The 14,576-nt window shown below is 34.9% G+C and overlaps 1 protein-coding gene across 1 annotated transcript in view; it reads left to right on the top strand.

Annotated features, from left to right (window-relative positions):
• The first annotated feature begins 3,597 nt into the window (after nt 1-3,597).
• MS3_00000776 (uncharacterized protein) overlaps nt 3,598-14,576 on the top strand; it is a 100,391-nt gene continuing 89,412 nt past the window's right edge. Inside the window, exon 1 of the mRNA XM_051208417.1 lies at nt 3,598-3,632. The gene's annotated coding sequence lies outside the window, so the exon portion shown is untranslated. The remainder of the gene's footprint in view (nt 3,633-14,576) is intronic.

Below are 14,576 nucleotides of genomic sequence, written 5' to 3' on the forward strand. Positions count from 1 at the left end.
TACTCTGATCAGATTCATGATATTATTTTACCGAATATGCGTTGTTCTCATGATCCATGTATTTCCAATGAAATTATTTACAAATATGTGGAAGATATATCGAGTGAATCAAATCCTGATCACATCTTTGAAGTTAATGTATCAGACGTTGGATATTCTCAAAACAAATGTCTGTCGAATAGAATCCATAGTACATGGACAACTGATTGTATATAAGGAATATTTATAAAACAGTATATTTTACACAAACCAGCAAAGGCAATCAGCGAACAGCTACGGTGTAGATTAAAAGTTAGGATAAAAATTTGTAATAGCTTAGTTTTGTTAGTCAGATCACTTTGATAATCGTTATTATATAAATCCCCAACGGTGCTTGAATTCAGAAGGCAATAAGAAGCGGCGGTTAGGGTTTATGACAAAGTTATAAGCACATCGAGAAAATTTGGAGCATAAAGGCTAATGTGTGTGAGCGGGGGGGATACAGAGGTGAATCGAATCAAAGTGAAGCGATGCAAGGCAAAATCCATTTAATAGGATTCGAGCACATATATACATGGGAAAGTGAACGATTCATCAAGCGATATTTTAGCGATTAACATTTAAGCTAGAGGGAGATATGTGCATAGGCTGTCACATGTGATCAAGAGTACACATTTATACAGACATGCTAATGATCGTAAACGGTACAAAGGAATATGCGAATTGTTACTGTCCGAATAACATTTTATGTCAAATAAGTTGGTAAAATGCGTTGACAAAAAATTAACCGTAATCGAAATTAACCACAGGAGAGTCGCTATAACTTATACCATTATTTAATACTTAGACAAAGAAGCAAAATATACATTTGTGCTGTGTGCTACTGATGTCGACAGATATAAGTAGTATGTATCATCAGTCGAAAATGAAATACCTGATGGCAGAAGGTTAAGAATGTCGGAGAGAAAAAGAGAAAACAGAGAATGACTGATATGGAAGCAAAAGAACAGTGAATTCTGAGGCGATTGACTGATATTCTGCAAATAAAAAAATAAGCTGTATGGTTCTCAGATTTTGCTAAGATGTTCTGTAATTTTTTATTCACATACATTCGATTGTCCCCACTTGTGGTCTCGTTCAGTACAATGTTACACTTAAACTCAGTTTTCGATGAATGAAAAGAACTTCATTGATCCAAACTTAAGGTTAATTATTCACAACAGATTCTTTCAGTAGTTAACATAGATTGCTGAGAGAAGGAAACAGAGTTATGCATTTCGTGTCGAAAGTAGTTTACATATGTATAAATAATCATGTAAGTAACTTGAAACTGTTAATTATAAGGGATTGGTGTTCTAGACTTAACTGGCAGGGCTACTCAAGAAGCAAGACCAATAAGGACTCTAGACTGCTCGTAGGGGTTTATGCATCATTGGTCTGTTCGAGAAATCACTGTTCTCTAATTGGCGCTATCATTACGTTATACATTGATAGAGGCACAAACTCACAAGTTATAACAGTAGGTAAAAATGTATGGTGATCTTAACGAAATGAATTTTTCAATCACATACAACGGTTAACTCACATTTAAATTACAATTACAATGGAGCCTTATAAAATTATGATATATGATTGGTTAGTCTATATTAATAGACACTCGCGATTGCACTACGGTACTAGTGCTCGACTTTCAAGTAGCTGATTATGTGTTATGTAATCATGAATTAATGAAGAAATTTCCATTATTTTAAAATATTTCATAGATTTATTTAATAATTTGACTGACAGATAACAGTAACATTGTTGCTGTTGTTCTTTCTTTCTCTCTCTCTCTCTCTCTCTTTCTATCCTTCAGTTTTTAAGAATACTTCTAACCCAAAACAGTTAAACATCAATAACAAAATAGTAGTACCATGTGATTCAATTAAAATTATTCACCAGAACGATCTGTCAAAAGAACAATGACAGTGATAGAGATGGGGGTGATCTTGATGATAATGATAACGTTAGGGATAACAATTATTATTATTATTAGCAAAATATGGAAGGTGGATAGCAGTGAAACCCAGGACATAAGTTAGTGACTCTCATGACTCAGAAGCTAAGTGGATAACGTAATAGTGTTTAAAGTGAATTGTACTGGGTTCGAGTCCAGGAGGGAGAATCAACTCTAGGATATAGGTAAATCTGGCTGACGAGTCTCAAATAGGACGCAACGTGCGTCAAACTGGATTCCATTGCTAGCTAGTATCCATTTATGCTTATAATTCTTGTGATCTAAGGCGATATCTAGGCAATCTCTATAGGATGCACATATGCCAGTAAGGGACTGATCAATAGCAGTCCTAAACATCAATGGGGAGTTTCAAACAAACAATACAATTATTATCATAATTACTGGTAATGATAATAATAATAATAATGAAGAGTCATAGTGTGGTGTGTATTACTTGTATCGACATAAGTAGTATATAACGCGAGTCAGGAATATAATGTCTGGCAGCAGAAGATTGAAAAGATCAAGGAGTGGAGAACGGGAACGGAAAGTAATTGCTATGGAAATACAGGAACAATGAAGTCTAAGACAATTAATAAACATTTTGCAAATGAAGTATTAGAGTAAGGTTTTCTATTTTACGAAATAACTCTGTAATTTTGTGCTAAATATAATTCGGTTGTCCTCACCTGTGTTCATTTACGCTGCCATAGTAATAATTTCACAGTCCAATTATTAGAAATTTGTTTCTTCTCGCAAAAAAACAAATTATAAATAACTATCACAACATAATTCACTTGATATTGTTTGACTTGTATCTTCCTATTGTTGTTTAGGCCTACAATTGATCAATCTCTTATTGGCATATGTGTGTCCTATACGTACTACCTCGATATTGTCTTCATTCACAAGCATTCTAAGCAAACATTGGAGGATTATAGTGATCAGTCTTAGATTCCACTACTAACCATCACTATTCATCTTTTATCACAGCATGATATGAATTTAATAAATTTCTGAATTTTTTAAATTTTCTTTTCAAAACTCACTTTTTTTTGGTGGCGGAGAGGGGGAGGGGGGGGAGAAAGTTTCTTCTCGGTTTTTCTTTTCTACATTTTTCTCTTATTAATAATTTGATTCAAAGTGTAAATGTTACAGGACGAAACGCTTATAAGTTAATTCTTGTTCTTAATGCTTATTATGTATGGTTATTATTATATAGATATACATGTGTATTTGTGTTTGTTTATCTCTATGGGGTGTATCTGTGTGTATGTGTGTGTGTTTGTGTGTGTGTGTGTATTTGTATTTATATACAAATTATTTATCGAAATTGTTTGTTTTAATATTAATAACCTACATATGGCCTTTAGAACCATCAGATTTGATTATTCTTATTATTATTTACTATAATGAATTAAAACAAACTGAAGTGAATTAATCAAAGTTATTTGTAAATGGTTAATGAGGATAAATGGGTACAACATATACATGTTACATGTTCATATATATATGAGGGGAAAGGATAAGATTTATATTAGAAATCAGTTTATCCTACATAGATAATTATACTTTCTTAATAATGAATAGTTACTGGGCAATATTTTATTGATTTTAACTTCATTGGATAATACTGGATCCTTATGCAGATTAATGAGTAAGTTTTATTATGTAGAATATTTCTTATCTTAATAATAAATCTACTTGTTCTCAAGAAAAAAAGGGTATAAAATTTTCTAAGTTGAATTCACGAGTTCATCAATGAAAAGGTGAATGTACTAGACAGTTGTTTTGTCCTAATATAGAACTGTTGAGAAGTGCACATCTATGATCTCGAATGTGAGACACCAAGGATCTTCAGTCACACGCATGAACGCTTAATCACTAGACCACTGAACCGGGATCTGACGATGTTAATATCTAATAAAATGAATAGTAGTTATGTACTCATTAGTGACTAACTTCAAGATGGATTTCTTGGAGTTCTAATGAAAAGTTGTGACCAGTGGAGTACAATCTATGTCAAGTGTGAGATAGTGGATGGATGATGAGTTGGTCGAGATTATGAATTGATTGAAGTTAGACAGCGATCGATATCGGCTCAATTGTCTGGTGGTTAAGAATTCGCGCGCCTGACTGAAGGTCCTTGGTTCGAGTCCTGTATGCAGGGCAATAGATGGGCATTGTTCAGCAGTCGCATACTAGGACAAAGCGGCTGTCCAGTATATCCAACTTTTCATTGGTGATCTAGCTTAGATTGACTAATGAATTCAACTTTAAAAATACTACAATCTTCATAATTCCCCAAAAATTGATAAAAATGTTTTAAGAATTAGAATTGAAATTTTCTATAGGCTTATAAGTTACTATAATTAATGCATGTTCATTTAAATAACTAATGATAACCAAAATTAAATCGGATAATTAGTGCATGGAAACAACGATTTCGTTGTCTACAATCAGATTTATACTCAATGCCGGCTTAGTGGTCGAAAGGTCAAGCGTTCGTGCGCGAGACCGATAGCTCCTAGGTTCGAATCTCGCCGGGGACGGGATCGTAGGTGCTGAGGAGTCGCAAAATAGGACGAAACGGCCATCCAGTGCTTTCAGGTTATCTATGGTGGTCTAACATCAATCAGTCCATGATCTCAACCAAAAATGGAACAATCTCCACAACCCCTATACTGATACTCATATATTATTCAGTAGTACATCTTGCGACTGACATTTCTACTGAGACAAAATGGCTTTGCTTTATTTAGTTGTTTACTCATTATTGATAGAAAACTTTGAGAGACTACTCATAACTTATTCAGTGCAGCTAGAATCGATGATCAAAACGAAATGATCCTAAGACATTAAACGTATACCTAAAGAAGATAATCAAGGATTTAATTAGACAATTGGGTTTCAAGAGCTGGTGTGTGTGTGTGTACAATATATAGATCTATATATCAAGATGTTTAGTCAATATTTGTGCAGGATTTTCTATGGAATAAAACTTGTTTATTTTAAACCATAATAAGTTTTCATTTCTTCTTATAAACTACAAAGTTCCTTATTAGATAAACTGTCATTGCCAAGTGTTATTTTGTATTTCATATATTTATAGAAGTTAAATAATCAGTTTGTCAGTTTTTTTGATATTTTGTTATTGCAATGATTGACAAGATTGAAGTTTGGTGATTTACGTTTGTATGTTGTCTTTTAATGTACATAACAACATCTGTACTTAATTCCACTGATGAACACGGCCTGATTATTCTATGCATAAACATTATTATGAGAATGAGGTTTGTGGATTATAGTAATTTTAATAATTGAATTCATGAGTTAATTAAAGATAGATCAGTATGGAAAACCCGGAAGCATTGGATTGCCGTTTTGTCTTAGTATCGGACTACTCAGCAGTGCACATCTACGATTCCTCAAGTGGCATTCGGACCCAGGACCTTCAGTCTGACGCGCGAACTCTTGAACTGTAAACCACTGAGCCGGCTTCTAGCAGCGTTAGTGTCTAACTTCCATCGATCCATGAATGACTGTTCAATCATTCATCAACTATCTGAGGTAGATACCGGTCTCTACCCGAGATAGATTGGACTCCACTGCTTACGGGTTCTCACTAGAACTCCAGGAAATTATCTTGGAGCTTCCAAATTCTCCATGGCGGTTTAGCTTACATAGACTCACGAGTTCAACTGCGATCTCCACAAAACGCCACTCTGATAATAATCATCAAGTGCTCGGTAGTGACTAACTTCAATAGGTATTTCCTGGAATTTTAGTGAGAAACCCTGAACAGTGTAGTTCAACCGTGTTTGTTGTGAGGCAGTTGCTCACTGAAGACAGTGGTGGATGGTGGCACATTATCATGGATTGGTTGAAGTTAGACATAAACACCGTTGAATACCGACTCAGTGGTCTAGAGATTAAGCATTCACATGCGAGGTCGAATGCCCTGAGTTCGAATACCGAGTGATGGATCATGGATGTACACTACTGAGGAGTCCCGTACTAGGGAGAAACGAAAGTACAGTGCTTCCAAGTTTATTACAGTGGTTTAGCTTTAATCAACTCATGAATTCAATTATGAAATATATTTGCTATTTTTGTCATCTTTTTAAAAAGTTTATGATAACACTAAAATTATTGATAACAATTTAAGTAGTCTGGGTGTTTGTTTTAAAATTTATAGATCGAGGATAAGAGTTTAGATATTGACTAAATAGTCAGTATTAAATGTTTTCAGTATTAAAAGACATTGAAAAATTTGGTAATAATCAAGTTACTGTCATGATTATTAATTTAATCTAGTCCTGTAAATAGTTCACCATTAGTGATATGAAAGAAACAAAACTTTCTTATGTAAGTTGTATCCTTAGCATTGTACATCTACGATCTTACATTCGGGATTCGGATCTATGTCCTTCAGTCTCGTGTGCGAACGCTTAACCTTTAGATCGCGGAGCCAGAATTTCAGTTCATTTGAATGTTTTAACATTATAATTATGTATATAATGATTAACGCGCGTGAGACTGAAGGTCTTAGGTTCAAGTTTTGCTGGCGTAATTGTAAATGTGCATTTCTGCAGAGTTCAGTAATAGACAAAACGATCGTTCAGTGCTTCCAGGTTTCCAATAGTGTTCCAGTTTATATCGACTCGTGAATTAGTTTCTTTAAACCATTCAAATGAACTATAATCAATGTATAGTGTTTAGATTTCAGTAGAATTGTAGAAAGAATGAATGAATCATGTTGTACAAATGATGTCTGAAAGGTTTCTTCTTGAACTAATCTATAGTGATATATATATTATAATTTTGTTAGTATCTAAGATATTTTTGTTATCTGAAGAATCATTTACTTACAGATTCTCATTAGTATTAACTATGACTTTCAGGAGTAAACTTATACTGAATCATTTGGTTTAGGTGTAGAAAGACATACGTTTTCAGATCAATAAAACTAGTAATGTCCTCGATACATCGTTGAAAAGCTCAGTATAATCAATACTTTACACTGTCTATGAATAGCCTATATTATCTGTTCACTTATTGCGATCTCGATGTTAAGAATAAATCACAATGATTGAATCATTTGGTGTGTGAATATATTGAATTATAACAAACTGAACTAGTGACATTCAATACAAAATTTATAGTGACTGGTCCTATGTCGAGCTCACAAAGCTTATTCTAGCTTCTGAATAGGCCAATTTATCCATTCTTCTTGAGTCACGTTTTGACCTTGTTAGTTATTATTTTTTTATGAGCGTAGTTGTGTACACTTATTGTCCTATTCTTCACATATTTGTAACTTATTCTTATCTGGCTATAAATATTGACTAACGCTTGATGAAATCGAGTTGGCTCACATTGCCTTCTCCACTGCGCGTCATTTTGCTTCTCTCTCTTCTCTTCGCTTCATACATCTGGTTGTCTGTCCAGATCAATGATCGTACAAAATATACGTATTCAAACATCAGTTCTTGTGTTTGACTTATTTTTATCCTGTTATTTATTGACTCGAGTTAACTCGATAATTATATATGTGGATTAGTGATATGTATATTTGCTAGGTTTGAAGCGGTTACGAGTTCACTTAGTCTGCGAACAGAATAAAGATTTGTGACCAAAGACTAATAAACTAGCTATTCTATTGCATCCCAGCCCTGCTAACTAAAGAGAGAAGTCGAAGTACGAACAGGGAAGTATATTCCGCAAAAAGTCAAAAGCACGAGAGATAACAACAAACACAAATCAAAATATATATATATATATATATATATATATATATATATATATATCACAAAACCGTCCTTGGAAAGCGTTACAAAATAGCATACTAAAATATACAACGGACCAATAACGTTTAAGATTCTTCCAAGTGGGAAATACGACATGAAGGTAACTAACTTACTTACTTACGCCTGTTACTCCCAATGGAGCATAGGCCGCCGACTAGCATTCTCCAACTCACTCTGTCCTGAGCCTTCTTTTCTAATTCCATCCAATTCTTGTTCATTTTTCTCATGTCTATCTCCATTTCTCGGCGTGATGTGTTCTTTGGTCCTCCACTTTTCCTTTAGCCTTATGGATTTCATGTGAGGGCTTGTCTTGTGACGCACTTGGGTGCTTTCCTCAATGTGTGTCCTATCCACTTCCAGCCCTTCTCCCTAATTTCTGACATGAAGGTAAAGAGCAGAAAAATTCAAATTTTCTAAATAAAATTACAAAAATAGGTCCTTTTCCAAGTGAGTTCTGGGGTTCTAACATCCTCAACAATATTTCTATAACATTCTTACGATCTAATTGAAGTCAGATCTCAGTTCACTAAAGTGATGAGCTCGTTGACAACAATCATGCAGTCTAATTAATGTCAAAATGAAGGGCCTTTAAAAATGTATCTGTCCAAAGTGTTTAGAATGTTTAGGATTGTTAAAAGTTGTATGTTATATCACCAATAAATAGAAATGCTCTGAAATCAGACCGGAAACTCTTATAATATTCCTTCCATCAAGTGATTATGATATTCGAAACATTAATAAATGAAAACATGTACGTTTTTGGTTATTCACTTTGAAGCTTCAAACAAATTTTGGTAATAAAACGACTCATAAAACAAATCAGATCGTTATGAGTATGCATTATGTTCTCGGACAGTTAATACATCATACAATTACCTCAGAAATTGAATAAGCTTGTACTTTAAAACTGGGAGATGGAGTAACAATGTAGAATTCTCAAGTAATGCTGTGGTGAACGAGAACACAAGTGGAGACAATCGGATGTATTTGAATACCAAATTACAGAATATCTTAGTAAGATTGGAGAACTAAACAGTATAGACCTCATTTGCAAAATGTCAACCAACGGTCTCCAACTTCACTGTTTCTTCATTTCCACGGCAATCGTTCTCTTTTCTTTGATCATCCTAACCTTCTACTTCTAGACATTTCACTTTCGTTTGATGATACATACTACTTATATCTGTCGATATCAGTAGCACACACTACAATACCACTACTATTCACTACTAGTAGTATTATTAGTAGTAGCCGTATTACAACTAATAATGTTTCCGGTCTGTGTTCGAATGAATATGTTCCTGTACTGTTACTTATTTCATTGAAAGATAATAGAAGTGTTGGAGAATTCTAATTTAACACACTCTATACTTCAGTGCATTTGAAATATTCAGATTGCACCAAAGATTCTTAATTTAACCTGCCTATATCTTTATTGGTTTATTTCACGGTCACTTTTTAACCTCACCCAAGGTCAACGCCTATTTATTGGATAGTTATTAGACCGATTGTTTTTTGTTCATCATTAACTGTTACTTTTAAAAGGAGAGAATTTCTTCATTTTGAATTAGAAAAGAATAATCAAAGAAAATTGAAGGATTATGTCTTTCATCAATAATAAAATACAATTATATAATCAAATATCATTGTGGGGCCCTTGATCTGACTCCAACTAGATTGTATGAATGTTTATTATCTTCTATCCTCGTATATAATCATCGACTTTGATTGCGTTAGTCAATAACGGAATTAAATAGGTCTAATAACGAGAATGGACTTGTGAATACATATATTTTGTATATAAAGCGAATGGAATAGAGAGAAGAGAAACGACGCGGAGTGTAGATGACGTGTAAGCCAACACCCATTGAACCAAGCGTTAATCATTAATTATAGTTACACAAAAGTAACTTACAGACATGTGATGAGCAATGGGATAAGAAATGTACATACACACACCTACGCGCTCATATAAAAATAGTCAAGATTGATAAGCGAATAAATAACGAGGTCAGAATGTGACTCAAGTAGAATGAATAGAATGGGCTGTCCGAAAGCTAGAATAAGGTATATGGGCTTAATATAATAACCGACACTACATCATGCATAATGAATTCAAGCATATGTATTTGGTTCATTTCTTCATTGTACTAATATAACATATGATTACTGTGGTCTAATTGATTCGTCACGATAGTTGTTTCATTTTTCCTTTCTGGTTATCCCTACATGATTTCTGGTTTTGTGTAATATTAATTGTTTTGGTGATTAATTTAAACTTTTGCTTACTTACTTACGCCTGTTACCTCTCCTGGAGAAGTATAGGTCGCCCAACAACACTCTCTATCCAAACCTGTAATGGGAAATCTTTCCCTGTCCTTTCCACTTGTTATTCGTCCTTTTCATGTCTGCTTCCAATTCATGATGTAGTGTATTCTTCGGCCTTCCTCTTTCCTTCAGCATTCCAAGTTAGTGTTTGCCTTGTGATTCAGTTTGTTGATTTCCGCAATGTGTCTTATCCACTTTAAACGTCTTTTCCTAATTTCCTCTTGAGCAGGAATCTGGTCTGTGCTCTATCTAATTAGGCTGTTGCTGATGATATCCCACCAACGGATATTGAATATCTTGAGTAGAGAATTGTTTATAAGTACTTGTACATTTTTGATGATGGTCATACTAGTTCATCAAGTTTCACCTCCATAAAGTAGAACTGTCTTGACTTTCGTATTGAAGATTCTCACTTTGATATTGGTTGACAAACGGTAGTTTTGAGTTTCATATGTTCTTCAACTATAGGAATTCTGTCCTTACTTTGCTAATCCTTTCCCTTACGTCTACATCCGATCCCCCTTGTTCATCGATAATGCTTCACAGATACTTGAAAGATTTCACATCGTTCAAAGCTTTTCCATCAAACGTGATTGGGTTGGTGTTCAGCGTGTTGTATTTGAGAATCTTGCTTTGTCCTTGGTGTATGTTATGACTGAAATAAAAGGGGTTTCATCAAGTGATCATCATGAGTTATGGTAATGCAAAACATAAATGATTACTAGATCATACCTATTTTATCAAAGTTTGTATCATTTCACCTCGAAGCATCATTGATACTCATATTCAAATACATATATAAATGTAAAAACTAAAGAGCTTTAATTTTATTTCATTTCTGGTAAAGTCATGCAATCAAGAGATGATCGAAATAAATTTTTATCCTTTCTATCTACATTTATCTGAATAATCAGACGAGGCTCAATAGATGTTCAGCGGTATTTGATTAACTTGTTTAACTTCCACAGAAATAACTTGTGACAAGATATTAACTACTTATGAGTAACACATATATGATAGAAAATATTTCATACATGTATATGTATTCATACATAGATATTTATCAGAAGGGGTTTTTGTGGATATTATAGTAATTTTAATAGTTGAGATCATGAGCCATCCACGATCCCCCCTAAGGGATTCGATCACAGGACCTATTGATTTCGCGCACGAACACTTAACCTTTCGATCACTGAGTCGAAGTTCGACGGTGTTAATGTCTAACTCCAACCAATTCATGAAATTCGTTCTCTTGACGTCTGCTTCCAATTCCTGATGTAGTGTGTTCCTTGGTCTTCCTCTTTCCCGTTTCCCTTCAGGATTTCAAGTTGGCGATTGACTCTTGATATACTTTGGTGTCCTGCGTCATTTCCTAATTTCCTCCTCAACTGGAAGCTGGTTTGTTCCCTTCAATATTAGACTGCTGCTGATAGTATCCGACAAAAGGACATTGAGTACCTTGTGTAGACAATTGTTCATAAATACTTGTACATTGTCGATGATCATTGTAGTAGTTTTCCAAGTTTCAGCTCCATACGGTAGAACTGTGTTGACGTTTGCATTGAAGATTCTCACTTCCATATTGGTTCACAGACAGTTGTTTTGAGTTGCGTATATTCATCAACTGTAGAAATGCTACCCTTACTTCGCCAATCCTTGTCCTCACATCTGTATTGAATCCTCCTTGTTGATCGATGATGCTACCCAGATACGTGAATTCTTCCAACTCTTACAGAGTTTCTCCATCTAGTATGAATGGGTTAGTGTTCTCTGTGTTGAATTTGAGGACCTTGACTTTTCCCTTGTGTATGTTGAAGCCTACTGATACAGGGGCTTCTACTACACTGATTGTCTTCACCTGCATTTGTTGGCGTATATGTGATGGAAAAACCAAGTGATCATTGGAGTCTATATCGTCTAACCACACGCAAGCTGCGCATTGTTTTCCATGCTTCCCGTCAAATATCGAGGTCTTCATAATGCAGTTAACCACCAGAACAAAGAAAACGAGGAGAAAATGTAGCCTTGTCTAACTTCGGTCCTCACTTCGAATATATCTGTCAGCTGTCCTCCATGCAACAGTTTGCACTATAGTACATTGTATCAATTCCGTATGATTTTGACGATTTTCTCAGCTACTCACACCAAAATGTCAAAGAAGTTTCCATAATGTTCCCCTATCCATACGGTCAAATGCTTTCTCATAATCAATGAAGTTGATGTATAGTGACGAGTTTCATTCAACTGATTGTTCAACGATGATCTGCAGTGATGTGATTTAGTTTGTGCACGACCGATCCTTACGGAATCCAGCCTGTTGATCTCAACATTAGACGTCTACTGAGTCTTTCATCCGGTCTAGCGATACTCCGTTGAAAACGTTTCCTGGTGAGATTCAAACCAAAGATTTATCGGTCTCGCGCGTGAACGCTTAACCACTAGATCACTGAAATTACTAATAATATCCACAAAAAAACCCTTCAAATATATATATATATATATATATATATATATATATATATTTCTTGAAGTTAACTTGTACAGTGATAAAATGTTTTGCTAGTTATTAGGCAACTGACTAGAAATCAATCGTATGTCCTGAAGAAAATAACCGACGATAGAAGATTTGAAAATGTATAATGAAAAGTTGAAATATCATATATTTGTTTGTATTATTTAAAGTTATATAACAGATAAACGTGTAACCTTATAGTACCGAATCTATGTCGGCAACTAGGTTATACTTTTCATAATTTACGTATTGAGGTCAAATTACAGAAGTAATTTTTGTGTCATAACTTGAATTTTGTGTGTCTGTGTGTGTGTGTATAATTTGTCTGTAATGTACATTTCATTGACTACATAAATGAATCTCCCTTGAACTGTTGCATAATTCAATTGGAAATTATATTAAAAGTGAACTTTATCAGTTAAGGGTTTTGTGAAAATTTTAAAATTTCCGTAAATTTTAAATGGCCTACTGATTTTAGTTTAACCATCATTAAAAACGTGGAAGCAGTCAACGAATCTACGACACAGAATCCGGGAATGAAATCTTGGACCTTCGGTCTTACATGCGAACGCTTAACCTATAGATATCAGTCAGTCAGCCAGACACAACGTAGCATCTGTACGTATATATACTGGTTCAAGTTACCATACTCTATTAGCACAGAGAAATGAAATTTTCAGATCGATTCTCAGAATAGTAGAGATAGTAACAGTATCAGTGGTGAAACAAAAACAAAACAATGGTTACGAGGAGTTTAGAATCTTAGGATCCAGATGACGATAAACAATCAATGTGCGTACACCATTACAAACGATTCCGAGCCATATCATTCAAAGTCTCTAACCACTGGTTACGATAGTCACGAAAACTCGCTAGTCTATATCGAATAACATGGTTCAGTCCAAATGCTAATCACTTTATGGACTGACGCCATTCTTGGATTTACTGCCCTTGTCTTTCTTTCATCTTACTCTTACACCAGACAACATATCCTGTCGAGATGGAGGATAGTCAAGCAAACGGAATAGTTGTCGCAAACACCTCAGTTCGTACCTAATCAATCGACTTCTCATCCTTACAGTGTTATACTACTTCATCCCCTGTCAATAGTTCTGCGGATAATGAAGGCCAATGATGAAGTAAATGCATAACAAACATGCTAGCATTGATGCTTAGGGTAGTCAGAAGATTGCAGTTTGTCAGAATCTTGATCAAACATAACCATATAATCTGCATGTTCTAAGTCAGCAAGTAAAACATTTGGTAGAAGATCAACCCCTGATAGTCAGACAATGTAGGTGTTATGTCTAAAAGCATGTCTGTGACAGAGTAAATTAAGAACGGGAACCTATAGATTACTGAACCATCACTTAACAGTGTTAGTGTCTAACTCCAATCGATTTACTACATTGACTGATCATCTTCTATCTCCTTCGATGGATTGCTGTCTTTCACCCAACATGGTTACCACTCAGCCATTCGGAAAGTTATTAACCTCCTGCAAAACAAATATATAACGGATTAGTCCATTAGTAGAAACCTACACTGAAAGAATGGACAAACATGAAATTGATCACTGTTCAATAACCAGTAAATTGTAAAGCTCTCAATTAGAGAGAGAGAATAAGTCACGTTCCAAATAACCTAGTAGAAACGTCTGAGAATCTGAAGCCCTGCTTACCTACGCACTAACTTGAGACGGCCCACTATCATTTTCCATCCAACCCTGTATTATAGAACCTTTTCCAGTTGTTTCCAGTTACTATTCATTCTCCTCATGTCTGCTTCCAATTCCCGACGTACTGTGGTCCTCCACGTTCCCTTTTCTCCTCAGCATTCCAAATTGTCATTTTCCTCGTGATGCAGTCTGATGGTTTCCTTAACGTATGGTCTATACACTTCCACCCTCTCTTCCTAATTCCCACCTCAGCTGGAAGCTGGTTTGTCCTCT

Source organism: Schistosoma haematobium, chromosome 7 (genome assembly GCF_000699445.3).
Source record: "Schistosoma haematobium chromosome 7, whole genome shotgun sequence".
NCBI classification, from domain to species: Eukaryota; Metazoa; Platyhelminthes; class Trematoda; order Strigeidida; family Schistosomatidae; genus Schistosoma; species Schistosoma haematobium.